This window comes from Anolis carolinensis, chromosome 3 (genome assembly GCF_035594765.1).
Source record: "Anolis carolinensis isolate JA03-04 chromosome 3, rAnoCar3.1.pri, whole genome shotgun sequence".
NCBI lineage: Eukaryota > Metazoa > Chordata > Lepidosauria > Squamata > Dactyloidae > Anolis > Anolis carolinensis.
In genome coordinates this window covers 259,900,786-259,924,777 of record NC_085843.1, presented here as the reverse complement: position 1 = coordinate 259,924,777, position 23,992 = coordinate 259,900,786, and the positions used below count along the sequence as shown (strand labels likewise).

The following is a 23,992-nucleotide window of genomic DNA, read 5'->3' as shown; positions in this document are numbered from 1 at the left end:
TACTGCCTGTAGTTGCAATTGGTGTCACAAAATATCCCTAAGTAATAAGTCATTGCTTTCCTGTTTCTCCAAAGCAACATTTTATGCTCACATTTTATCTGTTTTTTAAGTTAACTGAAATGCTTACAAATTTGTAAACAGTAACACATAGGCAGTAACACTGTCCTTTGATCCTCTTATAACCAGAGAATGAGGTCACAATATGAGAACCTGAACCATGTGATATTTTCTCTCTATCATTTATTGAGCTGAATCCCTTGCAACTATAATAGCAACTTAAAATTTGCAGAAGGAGAAAAGCTATCCCCTCTTAGGATAGTTATGATGTGGAACAAGAAACTAATTGCAAGTAACTAGGAATTCCAGGATTGACAGGTTGCATATGATGGATATAAAGAGGCAATAGACAGAGGTGCTCCTTTAATAAATAAAGATCTTTCTTATGGGACATTCTTTGAGTATCTTCATTATCTGAAGCAGTGGTTCTCAACCTGGGGTTGCCAGATGTTTTTGGCCTTCAACTTCCAGAAATCCTAACAGCTGGTAAACTGTAGGCCAAAACATCTGGGGACCCCAGGTTGAGAACCACTGATCTGAAGGAAGATGGATGGCTGACCTTCTTAGCTATACAGTGTTCCCTCACTTATCGCAGGGTTTATGTTCCAGGACCACTATGTGTGAAGAAGAGCAAACCACAGACACTTACTACAATGTAGTCTGTACTTTATTTTAGCAGTTGCAATATACAGTACACCGGCAGAGAAGAAGAATGGAAGCTAAATAACCCTTTTTTATTTCCAACCCTTCCCTCCCCCGTCTCGCGAAAAGCAAACCGCTAAGTAGCAAGGGAACACTGTAAAGCTTTTCATTCCCCCCCCCCCAATTCTCTTGAAAAGGGGCTTTATTTTGTATCTATAGTAATGTCTATACCATTACCATTACGGCAGCAGAATCTGTCCCTTGTATAACAAAGCTACCTACAAAAATGTTGCTGCATAGAGTTCATCAAGGCAGCCACATATAATTTCTATTTTTCCAGCCTCCCCATTTTATACATGTTTGGTGCTGTTTTGCCTACACAATGGATTTGTGATCAGAGAATGAGTTCTCTATTATAATGTAAGAGAGATAGCCGCATATTTCTTAATTAATTTGTTTTTTTATGAAAATATGTTTTCCCCATTTTTTTCTGTTTCAGAAAAGGAAAAAAATCAATGTATTCATCAGATACCATTTGCTGCTTTTTCTCACCCTCTCAAGACCAGCTAACCTTAACATCAGCAATCTACCCTCTTCCTGCCAATCAAAATTAATTAGCTGAATATCTCCAGCACAACTGCTTTCACAGTAAAATGCCCAATAAATGCTCAAAACAGAATGCATTTAAAATAAGTATGTCACATTAGGTAAGTTCTACATCATTATGTCAAATCTGTAATAGATTGGGGGCAGGGGTTGGGAGGGTGCTGGTGGTTTTAAATCAATTCCCAATGGACAATTAATTAATGCAATGGTATTCCCTGCAGTAACCTATGGATGTGAAAGCTGGACCATAAGGAAGGTTGAGCAAAGGAAGATAGACGCTTTTGAACTGTGGTGTTGGAGGAAAATCTTGAGAGTGCCCTGGACCACAAGAATATCCAACCAGTCCACCATAATCCAGGAAATAATGCCCGGCTGCTCACTGGAAGAAAGGATATTACAGGCAAAGATAAAGTATTTTGGCCACATAATGAGGAGACAGGAAAGTTTGGAGAAGACAATGATGCTGGGGAAAATAGAAGGAAAAAGGAAGAGGGACCGACCAAGGGCAAGATGGATGGATGGTATCTTTGAAGTGACTGGTTTGACCTTGAAGGAGCTGGGGGTAGTGACAGGGAGCTCTGGCATGGGCTGGTCCATGAGGTCACGAAGAGTCAGGAGTGACTGAACAAATAAACAACAACCTGATGGACAAACTCATCAAAGTAGCCTCCTACACAATGCTCTCCAAACCCAATTTTTTTCACATAAACAATCACCTAGAGAGTTTTCCCACAAATTAAATTAAAATGGCATTTGAACTGCATGGCTCCTCTTCAGTTCTCTATCCTGCTTTACTTTTCAAGGATGCCGGACAGGTAAGAGAAAATACAAGAGATTGTTGGCAAAACCTATAAAATGAAAAAAAAATTTCTTCCATTACTTACTGCTCTAACTTTTTAACTGGGGGCCCTTCCACACAGACATATAACCCAGAATATCAAGACAGATAATGCACAATATCTGCTTTGAACTGGATTGTCTGAGCCCACACTGCCATATAATGAAGTTCAATATGGATTTAATACAGCTGTGTGGTAGTGGCCGTATCCCCCCCCCCCCCGAGATGTCACTATTTGAGGAAGTGAAGTGGGATAACGTGAAGTCAAGTAAATTTCCACTTTATAATAAATTCCCCAAAATGGGCTGTTTTTTATTCAGTGGCTTGGATTTGTCAACTCTACATTTTAGACATATATCATTTATTTAGCACTTTCCATTTGCAAATTGCTTGCCCAGCTTTGTGGTGCTTTTCCTTCCTCATGCCAATCCCCAGCACATTACAGTTAGAAAAATTGGATTGATACTGACAGTTGATTTAAACATTAAGGAGGTGGTCACCCCCAAAGTACGTCTTTGTTCCTGTAATCCATGCAAAGAATTTAATATTTAAATCCCATGCCCCAAGATAAAAAAATAACTTGCACTGAGTGTGTTGTGGGATGTTCTCTGACTCCAATGAGAGTTTCAGTGTTTTGAGAGCTTATTAATTAATTTATATGCTACCTTTCCCTCAGAGGGTTAACATGGTAAGTCAGTTGTTTTCTGCACACATACACACACAATGTTATTTCAATGCAAATCAAAAATGTGCAAGTTTTAAACAGAGTAAACCTTCAGTTACAAAATTTTGTGCACAGAAAACAGCATTATTATTTTTTTGCAAAAGAGTTTACCACATGCCCAGCTGGTATACAATAAATCCTCAAATGTCAACATTTTCATCAGTCCAATATTTTTCTCATCAGGGGTTCAAAATGCTTAAAAAAACATGTTTTTCAACTATTTTCCAAATATTTTCAAATATTCATTCAATTGCTATTTACTCATTATTCACGTGATGTTATATATTCAGTTTAATCATATTTATTTACTGTGTTGTTATTTATTGTTATAAGTGTTTTATTCAACTTACTATATGGTGTTTAACAAGCCGTTTTGATACTTTGATATGGCCTAAGGGCTAATCAATACATTTATTATTATGTAGGCATGTCAGAAAGATGGTGATGATGCCGATGATAATTACAGTTTCTCCAGTGGATATTTCAGGATCAGCTCATATTGAATGTGTAGGTAAGAATTTTTCCATCTTCCAATGCCTGGGAAATCATTTGATAGTTAGAATGGAGTTATCTTTCTCCCCATCTTGCCATCGAAGTGTCAACTTCTTCTAGAACAAAGGAGAACAGGTATTTAAAGATCAGAAAAGATCAGATAATCTGTCTAATCCAGAGCAGGGGATGAAATTAGCCATAGTTGACCCTAGGAAACCAATCAGTTGAATACAATATCTCCTTCATCATGGGGACCTTAGTTCATAGCAGCTGTGATGAAGGTCTGCTTTGATCAGTAAGGGGATGTCAGTTAACTGCCTTTGCTTTGGGTTGTATTGTTGTATCCTGCTTAACAACTCTTATAATAATACACATTTGTTTTGGGGCACCTGTGATTACATGTCATTTTGATGGATCCTTAAGCCTAAATTGACCTACGAACTCAGTTATCTTAGGATCAGGACTCTGGAATCATTGCATTTGATATGAACTTGACCAATGACAGAGATGTCTTGACACCATTTTTGACTGAGACCATTGACTGGCAAAACACTGTTGCCAACGGGTTTTTCTTTTGATAATTAGCAAAGGGAACATGAGACACCAAAAACCTCTTAGGCATATGGTTGCTTCTTTGTAAGGCAAAACTGATTATTGAGATCCAGGAGTATGCATAAAACCTAGCCTAAAATACTGATCTACATCCACAAACACTGTAGTCCTTTGTGTGTCAAAGATAAAGATTTGTACAGTGCCCTGGACCTGCGTTTGTTTGAATGTATTTGGCAGGAAAAGTGAGTATAGGACTTAGCCAAACATTTAGCTGAATGCAGGTACAGAGTTTCTGAAATCACTTCCTGGCACAGTTACTAGTCAGAGTTCCCAAACACAAAGGCTCTGAAATTGTGTTCAACTGAATGGAGTTACAGAATTCTAGACAGGTCAAATGCAACATGCAAAGATCACAAATATTGTACATGTGCATAGAAAATTAATAGGCAAGATTTATATGTCTACAGTGGACTCTTCATATATACTGGAGTTTGGTTCCAGATCCCCTTACCCCTCAATTGGGTGCCAAGTCCCATTATAAACAGTACAATGGCATTGTGCCGTCCGCCAGACAATAAAAAAACTATAAAGCTGAAACGTGCCGTCCTTTATCCGGGCGAACTGCAAATCCCTATAAGCTGTCCTAAAAATATTGAACGACTGAGTCTGGAAGACTTCAAAAAAAAAGGATGTTTATTCATACAAGGTTGTAAACCTGGCACAGATCTTAAAGTTACAGAAAATGAAACAAATTTCTATAGGTTTTAGTTACAGAATTATCCCTGGTTCCAGAAGGCAAAGGTGATTATAAAACCACTATACCCTAATCACGCTGTCTATTTTAGAAGGAGAAACTCTTTCCTTCCCTATCTTTACAGCAAAGATTAGTTCTAGAAGCGACGGAATAACCCTGCTCCTCTAACTAGATTCCCTATTCCAGATCAGTATAATTCAATACTTATCTAATTTGGATAGGCTTAGATTGGCCTGGTTTTGAGGATGATTTGTCCCAGTTAGCTTTGCACAGCTGCAGCACGTTGGAAGACTATAGCCAAAATGAGGCTCCAAAATGGAGACTAGACCCTGGTAAAAAAGGGCGGTCCTAAGATGTTGTACTCTTTGACCAATCATTGCAAAGAAAACTGCAGCCAGCTCTTGCAGACTCCAAGCCACTTTTCCTGGGCTTTTGCAGCCAGAGGCTGAAACAAAATGCAAAGGAGGGAAAACAAACAAACGACCAATAGGTAAGGCAAACCATCGTCCTGGGGGACGGAACACTCCCCGCTTAAATTCCCAGGATGTGGGAATTTACCACCCCAAAATACAAACACATTTGCACATATGACAATACAAACACTAGAACTTTAAACATCTCCAATAAGCAACACGAGGTCACTAATTGGTCTGTCCAAAATGGACACTTTGTCTCTGTTGCAAGTCTTTAATTGAACTTTCCTGACCTTACCGTCCGGGCAAGGAAAGGTCTTTAATACAATGCCCATGGGCCACGCATGGCGGGGCAAGTCTTTGTCCTTTAACAACACAACGTTGTTAACCTCAATGTTGTCCTGTGGGCTTTGCCAGATTCTTCTAGCTTGAAGCTGGCTTAAGTACTCAGCTTTCCACCTTTTCCAAAAGTGGTTGGCCAAGGACTGCACCTGTTTCCACAGGGCACGGTGAGTTCCGTCCGGAACTGGCAACATGATGTCCTTCCATCCTGGCACCTTTTGTGTCAAAATAAGTGCAGGAGTCAGTGGTTGTAAGTTCTCAGGGTCACTGGTAAGGGGAACCAGCGGCCGGTTGTTGATAATTGCGGTAACTTCCGCCATAAGTGTCACCAAAACATCATGCATCAATGACCTATGACTCAAAAACATGGCATTAAGGATTTTGCGACTAATACCAATCATCCTCTCCCAAACACCACCCATATGGGAGGCGTGGGGAACATTGAAAGTCCACATAATTTGTTCAGTATTCGTAAAGTTCTGAACCTTTGGGTCTCTCCCGAACCTAGACACACAATTGAGTTCTTTGGTCGCACCTACAAAATTGGTGCCACAGTCCGACCGAATTGACTTAATTGGCCCTCTGAGGGCTATGAACCTTTTCAATGCGTTTAAAAATGATGAAGTGTCCATTCCTTCTATGACTTCTATATGGACAGCTCGTATTACTAAACAAGTAAACAAAACTGCCCACCTCTTGTTATTTACAACACCACCCCTGGTTTTTCTGGTAACAATTTCCCAAGGACCAAACACATCGATTCCCACATGGGAATGACAGTTTCGCCTAAGGCGCCTGCATTTAACACATTTGAAAATACAACTGTTGACCAACCTTTTGGCATTAACTACCCACAGACCTTCATTTCTAAGGGCTGCCTCAGTTAGAGTTCTACCCTGATGATGGATCCTTTCATGGTGATGCTGAACGAGCAGCAATGCAGTGTGACTATTAGGGGGTATGATGATGGGGTTTTTTATGCACACCTTGAGTTTAGCCTTGGCCAACCTTCCTCCAACTCTCAAAATACCCTCCTTGTCTAGAAATGGGTTTAACTCATTTAGAAGACTTTGATTAGGGATGTTGAGCCCTTGCTCTAGCCTAGCTATTTCCTGCTTGAAAACAGATCTCTGCACTGACTTGAATATGACGCTCTTAGCCTTTATCATATCCTGGACCTGTAAAGGCTCACTATCTTTGCAAGCTAAACGATGTGTAAGTCTAGCAATTGCTCTAAGAAGACTGTGCCATTCCGAAAAACGTTCAAAATGGTGTCGTTCCAGGCAAGATCTTTGGCCCATCTTGATTTCTGTGGTCATCTTGCAAACTTTCACCTCTGAAACGGACTCGGGCAATTCTGTATTTTCGGTGGGAGAAAAGGCTGATGGAAAATTGACTTCGGTCAAGCATCTGGGGCCTGTCAGCCAACTTGAACTTAACACTCATTGAGCTGAAGCTCCTCTGGAAGCGATGTCAGCTGGGTTGTCGCTGGTGGCGACATGGTGCCACTGGCTAGGCGTAGAACTGGATAGAATGTTGTTGATTCTATTAGCCACATACACCTTAAATTTCTTGGTCATGTTGTTAATGTAACCAAGCACAATTGTACTGTCTGTGTGAAAATAAACACCCTGGAACAAGTTTCCTATCTCTTGCTGTATGATGCGCCATAGCTGTACTGCAAGCACTGCTGCACACAGTTCCAGCCGGGGTATAGAGGTTCCCATAGGAGCTATTTTAGCCTTTGCCATGATGAATCCTGCGTGACAAAAATCTCTGTCCTTTTGTCGCATGTATGCCACAGCTGCTATAGCTCGCTCAGATGCGTCACAGAAGATGTGAAGTTCTGTGGTGGGTTCTATCATTACCTTGCAGGGCACAAATTTTCGGGGAACTGTGATGGTTTCCAGGCCTTCAGCTTGGGCAGTCCAGTTTGACCAAGCTGTTTTTATTGATTGAGACAGCTCTTGGTCCCATCCTATTTTTTCTTGGATCACCTGTCTGAACAGAAGTTTAGCAGTGATCAGGACAGGAGCAGCTATGCCTAAGGGATCAAATATACCATTGATGGCGGAAAGCATCTGTCTCTTAGTGTTCACAAACTGAAATTTAGATGCTCTTAACGAAAGATGGTCCGATTTTACATCCCAGAGAAGTCCTAAACTAGACTGGGAGCTTAACCCTTTGAATAACTCATGAACATTGCTTTCCGCTAAGTCTTCGGAGGGAAAGGCTTGCAAGATTTGTCTGCTGTTGGATAATAGTTTGTGCAGGCGAATGTTGGCACCTTTTAACAAAGCCTGCAGCTCGTGCACTATTTGGATGGCTTGATGAACGGAGTCAAACGAAACCAGAAGATCATCCACGTAGAAGTTGTGGTTAACTATGCTGGCGACTTCTGGACTGAACTGGTGCCCAAACTCATCTGCGGTTCTTTTGAGGCAGTAGTTCGCAACGGCTGGAGACGGGGTATTTCCAAAGACATGTACGCGCATCTGAAAAACCCGAACGTCACACAAATTTTGAGTGTCCGCGTACCACAAGAACTTGAGGTACCTGCGATGATCAGGACGAACTAAAAAGGCGTAAAACATCTTGTGGATGTCTGCAATAACAGCAAACTCTTTCTCTCTAAATCTCAAGATGACTCCGAGCAAACTGTTTAAAAGATCTGGTCCCTTTAGCAAAACATTATTAAGAGAAATGCCTTGGCATGTGGCACTGGCATCGAATACAATTCGGACCTTGTTAGGCTTTTGGGGATGCGTGACTTTATGGAAAGGCAGGAACCAGTTTTCTTCATTGACCTCACTTTGATCAGAGACCTCGGCGTAGTTACTTTGGAACATGTCTTCCATAAAGCCAACGATTTGCTCTTTTACCTTGGGGTCTTTCTGCATCTTCTTCTTCAGTGACCAGAGTCTATTTTCTGCCACATGCCTGTTGTTTGGCAAAGTGGGTTTTTCTGCTTTAAAAGGCAGAGGGGCTATCCAATTTCCCTCTGGACTCCGGGAAACTTGAGAGTTCATGATCTCTAAAAACCTCTGTTCATCTTTGGAAAGCGCTGTAGTTTCATCCCTTTCGGAGACTTCAAAGATAGAAGAATACTCTGGTGTTATCCCCTGACAATAGACCGAGATATGACTCAAACAGCTATGCATTAGTGTGGGGCGACTGCCTTGAAGCACGTGCGCTTGACGAGTGCCCACCGACGATGGAGGGTGCATCCTATTTATGCACACTGGGCCTGTAACTGTCCAGCCTAGTGGTAGCAGCTGAGCAATGGGCGCCCCTGGAGGTCCCTTAACTTGGTCGTTCACATAGAACAAGTTCGGACAGTCCGCACCAAGCAGAAGGGCAATGTCCACATCTGGACGGAAAGCAGGTAAGGCGTTCTTCAGCCTTCGCAAGTGAGGATGGGCTTCCACGACTTCTCTGGTGACAATCTGCCTTTTGTTCCGGGGAATAGAGGAACACTCAATGAGGTCTGGTAACTCGAACAGTCTCTTCTGGTCACAAGAGGAGACAACAAAGCCGGATGCTATGCGACCCTGCAACTTCTTCTTCCCTACACAGGTGGACATGGTGTAGTCGACCGTCTGGGTTTTTATGTCAAACAGTTGGAAAAACTCTGGAGTCGCCAGGGAGGCGTCGCTTTGTGAATCCAAAGCCACGTAAAGTCTCTTTTTAAGCCAAGGTCTTCTGGCTGGATATACATCTGCTAGGCAGATGGGATGGCAGACTCTAAGCTGGTGCGCGTCAGAGCATAGTTTAGTGCAGGCGACCGATGGAGCATCCTCCTGCATCCGTGACGCGGCCTGCGTGTTGGTGGCTTCAGTAGATGACCCTTTTTTGGAAAACGTGTCCCCTTTGGCGTGGGAGACAACGTCAGAGTTGTGCATCGCGGTGCAATGCTTAAGGCTGTTACACCTTGCGCATTTGACGTCCTCTTTGCAATTGGATGCAAAGTGAAGAGTTGCTCCACAGCACCTAAAACATATGCCCAGCTTCTGAACAATCTGTTGTCTTTCTTTATAAGGCTTCTTGCCAAATTCCCGGCAGTTGGCCAAACTGTGAGGCTTTTGGTGAATGGGGCAGAGCACCTCCTTCACCTCTGACTTGGATTCGTTGGCCCTGTGCTGAGTTTCAACAGCCTTAACACTAACCGGTCTTTTGGCCTCTCTGGATGGTTTTTTCTCCACTTTAGGTGCCTTCTCTGGCTGGGTCCCTTGGTATAAGGTGGGGAGGCCCATCTGCGGATCATTCCTTTCTCTGGCCGCCCTGGTGATGAACTGGACCAAATGAGAAAATGGAGGGTATGCCTGGGAGTGGGCCTCCTTGTAGTTGAAGACCTCCTGTCCCCAGCGTTCTTGCAAAGTGAAGGGCAGCTTGGTCAAGATCTGCCTCTGGGACAGGTGCTGATCGAGGCACCTCAAACCGGGCAGTTCTGGATTCTCCTTGGCCGACTCTAATTCCGTAAGGAGATCGCTGAGGTCCCACAAGAGTTTGAAGTCTTTGAGTTTTAAAGCTGGGAACCTTTGGAGCTTGTCCATAAGAGATGCTTCAATCTCTGTGCTGGCCCCATACCTCTGCTGCAACCTGGCCCAGGCCTTTTCCAGGGCTTTGTCGGGATCGGCTACGTGGGCTGCGTAGATCTTCTTAACTTGTGAGGATGAGGCTGGGCCCAACCATGCAGCCAGAAGAGTCAGTTCTTCCTCAGGCAATAACTTTAAGTCTCTGATTGCTCTCTGGAAGGTGGCCTTCCAGAGAAGAAATTCCTCAGGCTTGTCCGAAAACTTTTCGACACCCTTGTCCTTAAGATCTCTTCTGGGGCTTCTGATGATGGAGACAAGCTGGGACTCTGGCGTCGAAGGGAACAATTGAGGAGTTTGCTGTTGTGGAGTGGACTCCCACCGTGCACCTTGCGTCAACCTTTGGCCTCTTGGAGGGATGACATCGACCACTGACGAATCGATGGCTCCCTGTGCAGCTGTCTGTAGGGGCCAACTAGCACTCGGCCTTGAGGCCCTGATTGACTGACCTAGGGTTTTAGCAGGAGGCACAGGTAGCTCGAGCAAGGGTGAGCTCCCCGCTATGACGCTCTGCTCTGCAGGAAACTCAAAAGTGACTTTGGGGCCCTGCTCTGGGTAAGGAGAGAAGTCTTCCTGTTCCTCATCCGAAAACTGGCTGTTCATGCTGCCAAGGTGCGCAAACACTTTGGCAGAAGGATCCTGTATTGGTAACTGGCTTACATTTTCTTCTGTGAGTGGCTCAATTAGGGCTTTGGCCAAAGTCTCAGCCCTTACCCTTTTGGCTGCGGCATCCATCTTTATTCTAAGCATCTCTATACGAGCCTGTTCTATTTGCATTTCGCTTTGTCTATGGGCCTGTTCTATTTGCATTTCGCTTCGTCTATGGGCCTGTTCTATTTGCAGTCGTTGCTCTTCTTCTTTAAAGGGAAGGGTGAGATCAGCTGCCTTAGCGTCAGCCTCCGCCCCCGCCACTTTACTCTGCAGCTCCAGACGTGCAGCCTCCTTAATGTGCAAGGCAGCTAGGGAAGAGATGGCACTCCCAGCAGCAGAAGACTTGCTAGAGTGGCTGTGTTTAGATGATGCACGCTCCCTTAGTTTAGATACCTGGCTAGAGCGGTTGGACTTAAGACTAAGTGCCACAGCAGGTGATTTTAAAAGATTGGTCTCATGGCTGCATAAGGAAGCTAGGATTGCCCTCACCCTATTTTCTTTCTCATTAGTGTCAGCTAAAACACTCACTATTTCTAACTCTGAATCCTTGGCGTTAATGCGCTCGAGGACCTGGACTATCTTAGACACCAAACCCCTCCAAAGACCGAAGGTCTCTTCAAGGTCTGTCTGTAATATGGATGGCACCCTTGTAATACCCAAGCTCTCTATTCTGCCCATTAATGTTACAATGCGCTCCCATGCCGAACCTAACCTCACATGGAGGAGCTCCTTTTCATCTATTAGATGGGCTAGCATCTTGGCTGAAGGGTGCTTTATCCTTTGGGGCCTTTCATTCCTAATTTCAGCCTCAGAAGGAGATATACCATTTGTATCATCTTGAAATTGCATAGACATTATATATTCTTAATAGCAAGTAAATTTACAATAAAAGCAAATGCAATATATAATACAATGCACAGCACTTAACCATAGCAATATATATCACTAAGTAACTATACTTTACAAAGATTGTGACCTTTGGCGCCAGACTTTGGTGGGCAAGCTGCAAAATGCCAACTGACAGCAACTTGCCACTTGATACCTCCCTTGCCCGAGTGACGTAAACTGCCAAAATGGCGACTTCGCCAAATTTTCAAGCACCTTGTGCTCTGCGGCTCGAGGCCTGCCGCCGAAGGAGCACCGAGGCTGGCTTTGGAAAGGAGGAGAGAAGAGACGCCTCCTCCCCGCTGTGAAGGGAGGTCACCACCGCAGGACGATGAGACAGGTCACCGCCGCAGGTCGATGAAACAGGTCACCACCGCAGGTCGATGAAACGGGTCACCACCGCAGGACGATGAGGCAGGTCACCACCGCAGGATGATGAGGCAGGTCACCACTGCTGGACGATGAGGCAGGTCACCACCGCCAGGCGACTGTCCCGGCCGAGATCCTAGCCACTGTGAAGACTCAGCCAGAACTTTCTTTCGGAGTTGCCAGGCTTATCTGGGTCCCGGCCTGGTGCTTCTGGACTCACCACCTCCGTGTGAGCCCAAGAACTACTGCTGGAGCTCCGCGGCTCGATGCCTGCCGCCGAAGGAGCTCAGGGTAGATTGCTGGGTTTTGCACAGCTGTGCAATTGCAGAAGCAGCCGCGGGGCTACTCGCACACACGCGAGCTGAAGAGCAGGATACTGCAGAGGCTGAAGGAATGGAGCCCCACTCTCTCACTTGCCTATCGGCCTGGCAGCAAGCTTCACTGCAACAGACCAACAAAAGCAAAGTCTCTATGGCCGTGCAGGCTAGCTCAAGCGGAAAAACCGCTGATCGTCCTCAAAACTGTGCCGTCTGCCAGACAATAAAAAAACTATAAAGCTGAAACGTGCCGTCCTTTATCCGGGCGAACTGCAAATCCCTATAAGCTGTCCTAAAAATATTGAACGACTGAGTCTGGAAGACTTCAAAAAAAAAGGATGTTTATTCATACAAGGTTGTAAACCTGGCACAGATCTTAAAGTTACAGAAAATGAAACAAATTTCTATAGGTTTTAGTTACAGAATTATCCCTGGTTCCAGAAGGCAAAGGTGATTATAAAACCACTATACCCTAATCACGCTGTCTATTTTAGAAGGAGAAACTCTTTCCTTCCCTATCTTTACAGCAAAGATTAGTTCTAGAAGCGACGGAATAACCCTGCTCCTCTAACTAGATTCCCTATTCCAGATCAGTATAATTCAATACTTATCTAATTTGGATAGGCTTAGATTGGCCTGGTTTTGAGGATGATTTGTCCCAGTTAGCTTTGCACAGCTGCAGCACGTTGGAAGACTATAGCCAAAATGAGGCTCCAAAATGGAGACTAGACCCTGGTAAAAAAGGGCGGTCCTAAGATGTTGTACTCTTTGACCAATCATTGCAAAGAAAACTGCAGCCAGCTCTTGCAGACTCCAAGCCACTTTTCCTGGGCTTTTGCAGCCAGAGGCTGAAACAAAATGCAAAGGAGGGAAAACAAACAAACGACCAATAGGTAAGGCAAACCATCGTCCTGGGGGACGGAACAGGCATAGCAAAATAGCTGGCTCTGTGGATGCAGAATCTGAGAGTGCAGAGAGTGAACTATGCCTACATCCCCACGCATAATTTTGTCTTGTACAACACTTAATGCACTGCTACTTCAGCTTCTACATTCATGATTAAATGTTCTTCAGATTCTAAAGTGTGGAGGAAAGATGGAAAACCTCTTTCACTCCAAGGACAAGGTTTAATTTGAAAGAAATATCTTGCAGGTAAGTGTGAATTCCAGCAGCATGTGACGCCAAGGGCAAGAATTACATATATTTTAACTTATTACTCCCAATGCTAGCAGCTAAACTTTAGGAAAGGCATTTTAACTTTTTAGAATGAGAACAAAATGTCCTAAAGATTATTATTCAATCATTTCAAAACCAACAAATGATGGTGTCAAAGGAAACAGGTGTGGCTATCTGGGAAATTTCTGTTTTGCTTGCATATCTAGCTTTCATATGGGTTTGAATATATTTTAATATGGCTCTAAACCTAAGTGTGAAATCGCATGTGCAACTCAAGAACTATCTATTAGGATGTGAAGCTGCTCCAATTACAGAGTTGTTCTCTGTTTAAATATGTCCCTATAGGTTCTGTTGGCTTCTGATTTTTTTTTATTTCCCTGGGTTTTTTTATTGTATAGCTTATTGCATCATTAATACTTTACTGAAAATGTATGTGGTATTCCCAACCCCCTACTTTTCCTTTGGTCCTTTTTTGAAGTGTGTCCTGCTTATTTAGACCCTTCGATTGTTTCTTACTTCTTGTGCTCTCCGAGATCTGTATTGGACAATCTAGATCAGTATCAGGGCTTGATATTCCTTTCTCTTACCCTTGAACAAATTTCTTCCACGGAGGGCAGATATGAAATCATTTTAACACTTCTCTCCAATGGAATTAAGAGCCCTTCTAGTTGAGAAAAATGTCTCTGGCAATCCCAGATTTTATACTTTGGAGATCCAATTCAGAATCTGGTGGCCTTGAAGTCAAAAGTTTGTGAGTAACTGAAGGAGCTGTCCAGCAAAGGCTAAATCTTAAGGTTGGAGCCTGATGTTAGAAATAACTGCTGAAACAGGGAAGCTGTCTTCAAGGAAACAATAGTAGAGAATGTATAACTTGCATAAACATTAGCCAAGGATATTTCACAGCACCCATGGCTGAGTCAGGGAAATGTCCAGCTTAATAACCTTGCATTGTGAGATAGTCAGAGAGACTTTTTGTGAAAGCCTTAATCTTGGAGCTGTATTGGTTTGTTCTATATCCTGCATTTCTCCCAAGACTGTCTATCAAGACAGCATGCAACAGGAGCAATTAGACAAGATATTAAGAAGAAAGTGTATTCACTGCAATAAACCCATTTTCCTTGAAAAGAAAATGCCTTTAATAACCCAGCATACAAATTAAGCTCTTGTTTTTACCTCCCAATGCTTACTCAGAAAACAAAGTACAGTACATGAAAAGTGGGGTATGTGGATGCAGAAAACTATGTGCTACAATAAACAGACATGCAACAGGCTACATTTATTGTCTTTATTGACCACTGCAAGGGTCCAGGTTTTTAAAAAGTTATAATATCAAAATAGCATTGAGCCACGAAAATTCAATTTGAAAAAAAGGAATAAAGATAGTATGACAGTCATTCAAAGCTCCTTTGTCAGCAGCCAGCCAGTTGAGATCTTTGCTTATTAATGGAAGAATAACAATAAAGGAGCCAACCTACAGACTTCAGTGGAAGGAAGTTCCATAGCCTGCAAGCAACCACAAAGTTGAATATAGCCTGAAAAAAGTTCATTTTCTCAAACAGTAGAGAAAACAGGCAGCAGTGAATTTTCCAGCCTTATTTCATTGGAAGCAGGAGCTGAAATGTCTGTAATTTGGTTGGGGAACTATTTTTGACTAGCAATCACTCTTTCTCTGGCAGCAAACTTTTTTTTTCTATATGTAACATTACTGTGTGAGACACAGAAGAAAATAATTAAATTTAATAGAGGTTGCTTTTTTATATTGAAGCTGCCCTTGATTTTAAGTCTTCTGAGAAGAAAAATAATTAGATTTGATAGGCTCAGCAGCTTCTGAACATTATATATATTGGGCAGGCATTTCTGTGTGCAACTTTTTCAAGATGATTTCTTAGGATGGGGGATAAAACTTGGCAAGAGTGAAAAGAACAGTTCTGCTAGTATTCCACTCATTTTGATTCTCTAATATGTTTATGTGTTTGACTCCAGAAGCTAGGAAATGAGAGGAGAGGAATGCATCATAAAAATAGAAGGTCCCTTTGGTCTCTGCTAGGATTGGTGATTTGTTAATCTGGTTTATTGGGTGGCTGTCAATTAGGGTAAAGAAAATTGGCAGCTGTGATAAGCCATCAACTTACCTATAGCCCTTTCAGCCACAAGTGGTATCCATGAACCATTAGGGTGGAGGTAGAGAAAGGCTGCAAGAAAAAAGAGTGTAGGATAGGAGAAGGAAATATCTGAACCTTCCAACCGTTTTTAACTATAATTCCCAGAATCCTTCACAATTGACAATGTTGCTTAGGTGTGATGGAAGATGAAGACAAGAATGAACAAGTTGACACAGCAGGGGTGCATGATTATAAGACACCAAAACAAGAATGACAACCCTCAGTCTTGTTGCTGTTGTGTGCTTTCAAATCATTTCCAACTTATAATGATCCTGTATCCTGCCCATCAAGGAATTTTCTTGGCAAGGTGTGTTCTTAATGGGTTGGCCATGGTCCTCTTTTGAAGTTTTCATGCAGAGATTTGAACCCAGGTCTCCAGAGGTATCATCATCATCATCAACAATCCCTTGTGTCTAAGTATGATTGCCTTCCAAGTGTAGGATCTTGGTGGTGGGTCTATAGATGACTGGAGTCCTATTCTTGATCTGCATGTTCTTTCACAGTGAGGACATCAGTTTCCAGATGGAAGGCAGTTCCGACAGAGATTGGCTTGATGTGCCTTCCTCTTGACACATTTCTCCCTTTCACCCTCAATTTGTGCCTCTTCGAATCCCACAGTATTGTTGGTAATAGCTGACCTCCAGTAGAACACTCAAGGGTCAGGGCTTCCCAGTTCTCAATTTTTAAGGTTAGCATTGAGCCCATCTTTAAATTTCTTTTCCTGTCCACCCACATTCCATTTTCCATTCTTAAGCTAAGAGTAGAATAACTGCTTTGGGAGACAGTGATCGGGCATTCAGACAATGTGCCCAGTCTAGCAGAGTTGATGGTGAAGGATCATCGCTTCTGGGTGGCCTTCTCAGTGGTTGCTCCAATTCTTCGGAACTCCCTCCCCAAAAAGGTTAAAACAGTTTTGATGAAGACACTCAGCTTTAATGACAGGAAGGCTAACTTTTATTGAGTTGCGCTTAGCATCTTAGTATTCCTATGAATGTCCCGATCCTCAAATACTCAATACTACTACTACTACTACTAATAATAATAATAATAATAATAATAATAATAATAATAATAATTTATTTGTATACTGCCCTATCTCCACAAAGGGACTCAGAGCAGTTTCCAACACATATGGCAAATATTCAATGCCAACAAAGAAACATATTAACAAATTACATCAAAAAAGGATACATAAGAAATAGAATAGGCATGATTAACACCATAATGGTGGCTTCTCATGTGTTGCAGCCTTCTTCTGCCTTCACAGTCGTTGTAACATATACCATGCTATCCTCCACCTGTTTCACCACTGAGGTCTTCGGATTGTGCTTCGTCTGGTACCTCCCCTTGTGGCCTTGACACCCAGGAAGATCCCCTGGGAGCACATGACTCTGACAGTTTCACCTGTAGGTTCGTTGGAACATGGAAGCCCCCTTACTATGACAAGGTGACAATCTATCAAAGGGGCTCCAGAAGTCTAGTCCAATATTCAAACAACTGTGCTACACTGGAATACAGTCAAACACCCAATTTAGAAAGATTTTACTAAAACTTGAAAAGGTTCAGCATAAAAGGCCAACTTTGATCCCAATAAGAGAATGCTAAATGACAGATAAAAGAAAGAAGGAAAGAAAAAAAAACAATTAGCAAATGGATGTCGAAAAGAGTCCATCAAACGCTATTAATAAATTTCAAGATCAGTTTCAGTTAGTTCTTCACTCTGATACAGGGTTCAGCTTAACCTTTCTCCTTTGGAGGCTTCAATCAATTGGTAACACTGCAGCTGCTCTGCCCAGTAAGTTTCTTCATCATACAAAGGGTCCTTAGCCTAGCTGATCATTCATTATGCTGAATATCAGCCAAATTCTTCTTATATTTAATCAAGAAAGATTTTCCACTTTGCTAATGTAGGAAAGAATTACATTCCAAGCACTTAATTTATAAATAGCACCCTTAACAGCACACTCTCCCTTACTTTCAACACAAACTGAACTTTCCTATATCGCCCATTTTTAATTGTATACCTGAGCCTTTAGAAGAGTGGTCACGTTACATATATGTGGCACTATGATTCCACTTTAACTCCCACTGCTACGTTCTATGAAATCCTGTGGTTTGTATGATGAGCACTAGAGCAGTGGTTACCCATTTCTGTCCCACCAGATGTTTTGGATCAACAAGCAGAACCCCTGACCATTGGCCATGGGTATTGACGTCTAAGGAAACTCTGAAGGCTCAAAAGTTGAGAACCATTTCACTAGAGCACTCTGGCTGAGAATTCTAAATACTCTCCCATAAATTCCAAATCCTAGAATTTCAGAGGTTGTTTTAGTGTTACTGGGGCTGTACAAGTGATATTAACTTTGATGTTCAACAGTCAAGAATCTAGAACCACAGAGTTGCAACAATCCACAAGAGCCATCCAGTCTAAACCACTGCTATGCAGGGGAACACACCAAAAGCAGTCCTGGCAGATGACCATCAAGCCACTGTTTAAAGAAAACTTCAGCACATTCCTAGGCCACATGTTCCACTATTGAACAGATCTTACCATCAAGACATTTTTCCTAGTGTTTAGGTGGAATCTCTATTTTTGCAGTTTTAATCCATGTCCTAGAGTTCCTCTATGTAGCTGTAGAATCAATGCATCTTGACATATATGCTTTAATTTTCCTTGCCTCCATGCTACAGAATCCAGGGATTTGTAGTTTGGTAAGGGACTGCATCTTTTGTCGGAGAAGGCTAAAACCCTACCACTTTCTTTAGGCCCGTAGCCAGGATTTTGATTCGGGAGGGGCTGGGATTTTTGGTTCGGGGGGGGGGGGGGCTGAGTCTGGGTGAGGGGGGGATCTACCCTAGCAAATCTTTTGTATCGTTATCACAATACCCCCATGCATAGGGGATATATTGAGCATGGTGATCCGATCATGATATGAATAAACATAATAGTTTAAATTATAAATGTAAGGCTTTTTTGCGGACCACCCTGAGAATTTGGGGGGGGGGGGGGCTGAAGCCCCTCAAGCCCCCCCCTCCCCCCCCCCCCCGGCTACATGCCTGACTTTCATGATTCCATAGCATTGAATTATGGCAGTTAAAGTAGTGTCAAAGCACATTAATTCTACAGTGTAGATGCACCTCTAGTCTCTGGAGCAGCAGGAAAGCTGTCTCATCAATATGACATCCTTTCAAATATCTGAACTTCTTTCAGGCTTCCCATAAAACCTATCAGTTGTGATTGGAGTTTGCAACTGGTAACATTTAATATATCTCACACTCTTAACAGTGAGAAGTGGTGACATATAACAATTGCTTGTTGCAATTTTCCTGTCTTTTGTTTTAATTCCATAGTACAAATATATATAAACACCCCATGAGTTTTCTGAATCAAATTATTCAAAATCTGACTCCAAAAGTGGAAGTGAATTGCAGTGAATTATGTAGTTGACTGGAGCAGGTCTTGGGTTTCTAATTGTTATGATGCATTGCTATATATAATGGTATAGTTGTTCCTAGAAAGTTTGAACTAAAACCTGAAAAGGATTCACAGCCCCATTAAGAAAGGAAGTCACCAGCTGCCTCTGGTTGGGCAGTAGAGATAGGAGAAACCATTGCTTTCATGGTTTGCTTCTTGGCAACGTCCGGTTGCCCACTGTGAGAAGCAAAATGCTGGACTAGATGGACCATTGGTCTGGTCCAGCAAGATTATTATTGTTTTGGATCTGGATGGAACAGATCTTCTGGCAAGGATTTCAAACTTCCAATTCAAACTAATCAGCTTTATTTAAGGCAATTAAGCAGATACAGAGCTCAAAAACACATTCACTTTCCACATCCCACTCCATTCACTATCTTTAAAGTAGAGGAGAAGAAATGCAGGACCCTAATACAGCAATAATTCTATCCGAAAGCTACAAGCTGCACACACTTGCTTGTAAGTAAACACCATTGTTCTGAAAAATGTCACATAGGAATGGAAGCGATAAATTCAAATTACGTTTGTTGATTGCCAATAATTAATGGCTGCTGAACATTCTGATCCTTCACATGGACTCTTAAATGGAGGCAGGCTCTCTACGTGACAGATGCCCTTCTGTGAATTGGCATGAGAATGCAGCTGGTTCCCTTAAAGGAACAGTTTTCTGCAGTGCAGATGGAAATCAAGCCATAAATTATATGTCCATGTGCCATCCGTTGCTTGGCACAGCTCCTGTGTTAGTGACAACAGTCTGAATGGCTCCAAAGAGCACGTATTTGATCATAGGGAGAAGGCATAAAATGTTGACTCTCTTGTCAACACTAAATTGTTGCTTTTGTACTTCTCCAAGGTGGCAATGTTCTGCTTATTCAAATAAATTTAAAAAATATGTGTTGCAATATATATCATTAAAAAAAATAAACACACAACCAGGAATAACAAAGTTGAAAACATTTACAGGAATTTGGGCTGTATTTGGGTTTTATATAGAGTTCCTCTATATACCCAGTGGCATGGTAAATCAGGCAAACACATTCACAGAGAACTTAACATGCCCTAAAATATTAGCAAGTAGCTAGTATGTTAGGTGGATGCTTGCTGTTCTTCTTGGTGCATCTACACCAGGGGTCCCCAAACTAAGGCCCGGGGGCTGGATGCGGCCCTCCAAGGTCATTTACCTGGCCCCCGCCCTCATTTATAATATAATATTTTTATATCATTTTAAATAATATAATGTATTGTATATACATATAATATTGATAATAATATTATAATGTTATACAATATAATACTAATAATAATACCATATAATAATATTAATTATATGTTATATATTACATATAATATTACAGTATAGTGGTATAGTTCAATATAGTAATATATAATGCTAATATTGTGATATGCTAATAATATAATATATTGTATGTACATACAGTTGCTCTGGAGTGAGAAGGTGAGAAGGGCAGGAAATAAATGTAATAAATAATGTAGTAAATGAATAAATAAATAATTTTAGACTTAGGCTCGCCCAAAGTCTGAAATGACTTGAAGTCAAACAACAACAACAATCCTAATTAACTTGACTATCTCATTGGCCAGAAGGAGGCCCACACTTCCCATTGAAATCCTGATAGGTTTATGTTGTTAACTATTGTTTTCATTTCTAAACATTGTATTGTTCTTTTGTTGTTGTTGTTTTGCACTACAAATAAGACATGTGCAGTGTGTACAGGAATTTGTTTGGTTTTTTTTTTTCAAATGATAATTCGGCCCCTCCACAGTCTGAAGGATAGTGGACCGGCCCCCTGCTTAAAAAGTTTGAGGACCCCTGATCTACACTATAGAATTAACGCAATTTTACAGCACTTTGAGTGCCATGGCTCAATGCTATAGGATCATTGAAGTTATAATTTTGTGAGACTCAAGCACTCGAAGGCTAACGATATTTTAAAACTACAACTTACATGATTCCATAGGATTGAATCACGGCAGTTAAAGTGATCTCAAACTGTATTCATTTGACAGTTGGAGATGCATTATGAATTAAGATGAATTATTACTTCCATTGGGTAGAATTGTTAATGTTTGACTTCAATATGCTGGGGAACAGAGGTTTGGAGGGATTGCATTTAACATTATCTTGGAGTCAGGACTCAAAAGAATACTATCAGTTTTAATTAGCAAGCATGCTGATGATATCTGCCACCCCCATCACTCTTCCCTTTGAATTTAGATGGAAGAATCACAATTGCTTGTATGTAGAATGAGGGATTTCCCAGTAACAATGCATTTTTGTGAGCTATCTCCATAGCAAAGTATTTGGGGTTGACTTGGCCTTAGATGGGAAACTGAAGCCCCTTCTACATTGCCATATAAAATCCAAATTATCTGCTTTGAACTGGATTATATGGCAGTGTAGACTCATATAATCCAATTCAAAGCAGATAATGTGTAGAGGGGCCTAAGACTCATTGGCTTAACAAAATACCTGCTGATGGTACTGATTGAACAGTGAAAGAAATAATTTGAGATATGGAACAACAGATCTACTGGCATTTTGGACTCTTGGGTGTTGGTGCTATCTGAATTGTCATAAAAAGCACGATATAGTAGGCCCTCCATTTTCACTAGAGTTAGGGATGCAAAAGTGGAAAAACCATAACTTAATCAAAATATTGTTGTTTTTAACTTGGCAGGATACTACTGTACTAATCCCTATGGTCCTCCAGCAAGTTCCATGAGATGTTGTCTATAGAATCATTTTGGAGTACTTACAAATGCCTAGAGAAGTTTTCTCTCGTGCAACTTTTCTCTCGTGCAACTTTTCTCCCTAGTGCAACTTCGATTTGATCCTAGTGCCATGCTGATCAAATTGTGCCAACCTAGAGATTTCTAGAGGGAACACATTATTCAAATCTGCATATAATCAAACCTGCAAAAGTTAAGCCCTCAAATGTGGAGAGCTAACTATACTTTAAACTTCTCCACAACAGCATTGAGCCAGGTTGCCTCTACATAGCCACATAATCTGGATCAGAATAAAAGAAATCCAGAAAGAAATCCAGTTCCACTCCAAAGAGTCTCCACATGCACACATACACACAGGAACCATGAAAAAGCTCCACAAAGCTCTCCTCATGCTGAATCAATCTGATGAAACATTGTTTTTCCTTACCCCATCTGGAGAAATCTGCTGAACTATAACAGCCCATCAGATGAGAATCAACAATGGATCTCATTTTCAGACTCAAAAAACAAGTTCTTCTTCATAAGAGAGAGAAAAGGTGGTTTATTTACCTTCTGCAAGTACCATATCTGGTTCCTTTATCCAAATTTTCCAGAAGTGACATTGTTTTATACAAATGCTGTACACATTCCTTCCTAATTTTTGCTCTGCAGGATTCATATATTGATCAGCAGCAGTGTATTTTACTACCAATTTCAAACTTTCTCCTGACTTTTTAAACACGTGTTTTCCATGTGAATGTGTGTTGCAGTGTGCATTAGAGGTATGCATTTTCTAACCACCCGCTTCTGGATTTTACATCATTCTGGATTTTACAGCATATGTAGATAGATAGGCCTTAATCTCACCATATAGGACTTTTCTTATGGGTGAGGAAACACAATATCAGCTCATCCTCATTAAGTTCAGAGTGTATCTATACCATGGCTCAATGCTATGAAATCATGAGAGTTGTAGTTTTACAAGGTCTTTCACCTTTTCTGCCAAATAGTGCTGGTGCCTTAAACTTTCATGATTCCATAGCATTGAGATATGACAAAGTGATGTCAAACTGCATTAGCATACAACATGGATGAATCCTGAGTCTCTGACTAAGAGAACCCCTTTTTCCTACAGCTAGAAACACGTATTGCTTAATTAAGTGTATACCTCTATTCGTATAGCTGCTCAGGTCTCCTTTCTGTCCAAGGATGTGAACACATTGTCAATGAAATCTTATAGGTAAATGTCGCAAGGCAAGTGACAAATCTATCAAATATATTGTTCTATAAAATCATGGTGGCACAACCTTTGTCAAACTATAGAATGGCTGAGCATGAAGACTTATAGCTCTTCTAAATATAATACTTTGATTTCTAGGAACCATTCATAAAGTATGTCATGAATTAAGGTATAGGAAGCAAGGCTGCTCCAGAAGGAGGGGTTAAAATGGTAATGGATCTTGTGATCTATTTCCTGTCCACAGGATGACAATTATTCTTTCCTTGTTTGACATTCACTTGGCTTTCCTTCTACCTGCCATTTTATTATCATCTCCCACACAGACATATGCTTCGAAAGAATTCTACTGGGTAATACTCACTAGACCTGTCAGTGTAGAGAGCACTTTAATTTGATTAACCTTGACAGTTTGGTCTGGATTTTTTAAAAGACGACTCACCTTTTCCCCTTGAGACATTTTTGCTTTGCTACATTTTGCTTCGTTGTGTTTTGAGAAATACCCCACCCATCCAGAGCAGTTTTCTGAAAATTCTTCCACAATTAAATATGTAGATTTTTTGTGATTAACATATATGGAAACTAAGACAATGTATCAGTTAAGAACAATAAAGAAATACCTGAACAACAGAAAGAAGAGTAACAAAATAAAATCAAAGAACCTAAAGACATAATAGCTGGGACATATATTTCAGATAGACTGAATAATTTTGAAATGGCTGAAATATTTTCTCCCCGAATATTAAACTTATTGGCCGGGCTTTAACACAGCTGGTAAATCACCAGCAGCAATAAGATCTACCAACCGAAAGATTGCCAGTTTAAAGCCCCAGGTTGGAGTGAGCACCTGACTGTCAACCCAGCTTACTTTTTAGCTAAGCAGTTTGAAAACAGCTTAGAGCTGTAAGTAGAGAAATTAGGTACCACTAAAAAAAGTGGGGGAGGTATTTTACGACACCATAAAAAAAGACCAGAAAA

At 41.4% G+C, this 23,992-nt stretch overlaps 1 long non-coding RNA gene across 1 annotated transcript in view; it reads left to right on the top strand.

The window, feature by feature from the left end:
* The first annotated feature begins 555 nt into the window (after nt 1–555).
* Nucleotides 556–23,992, top strand: part of LOC134297873 (uncharacterized) — a 28,780-nt gene continuing 5,343 nt past the window's right edge. Inside the window, exons 1-3 of the long non-coding RNA XR_010004773.1 lie at nt 556–1,406; nt 1,527–2,120; nt 3,293–3,378. This is a non-coding gene — a long non-coding RNA (uncharacterized LOC134297873). The remainder of the gene's footprint in view (nt 1,407–1,526; nt 2,121–3,292; nt 3,379–23,992) is intronic.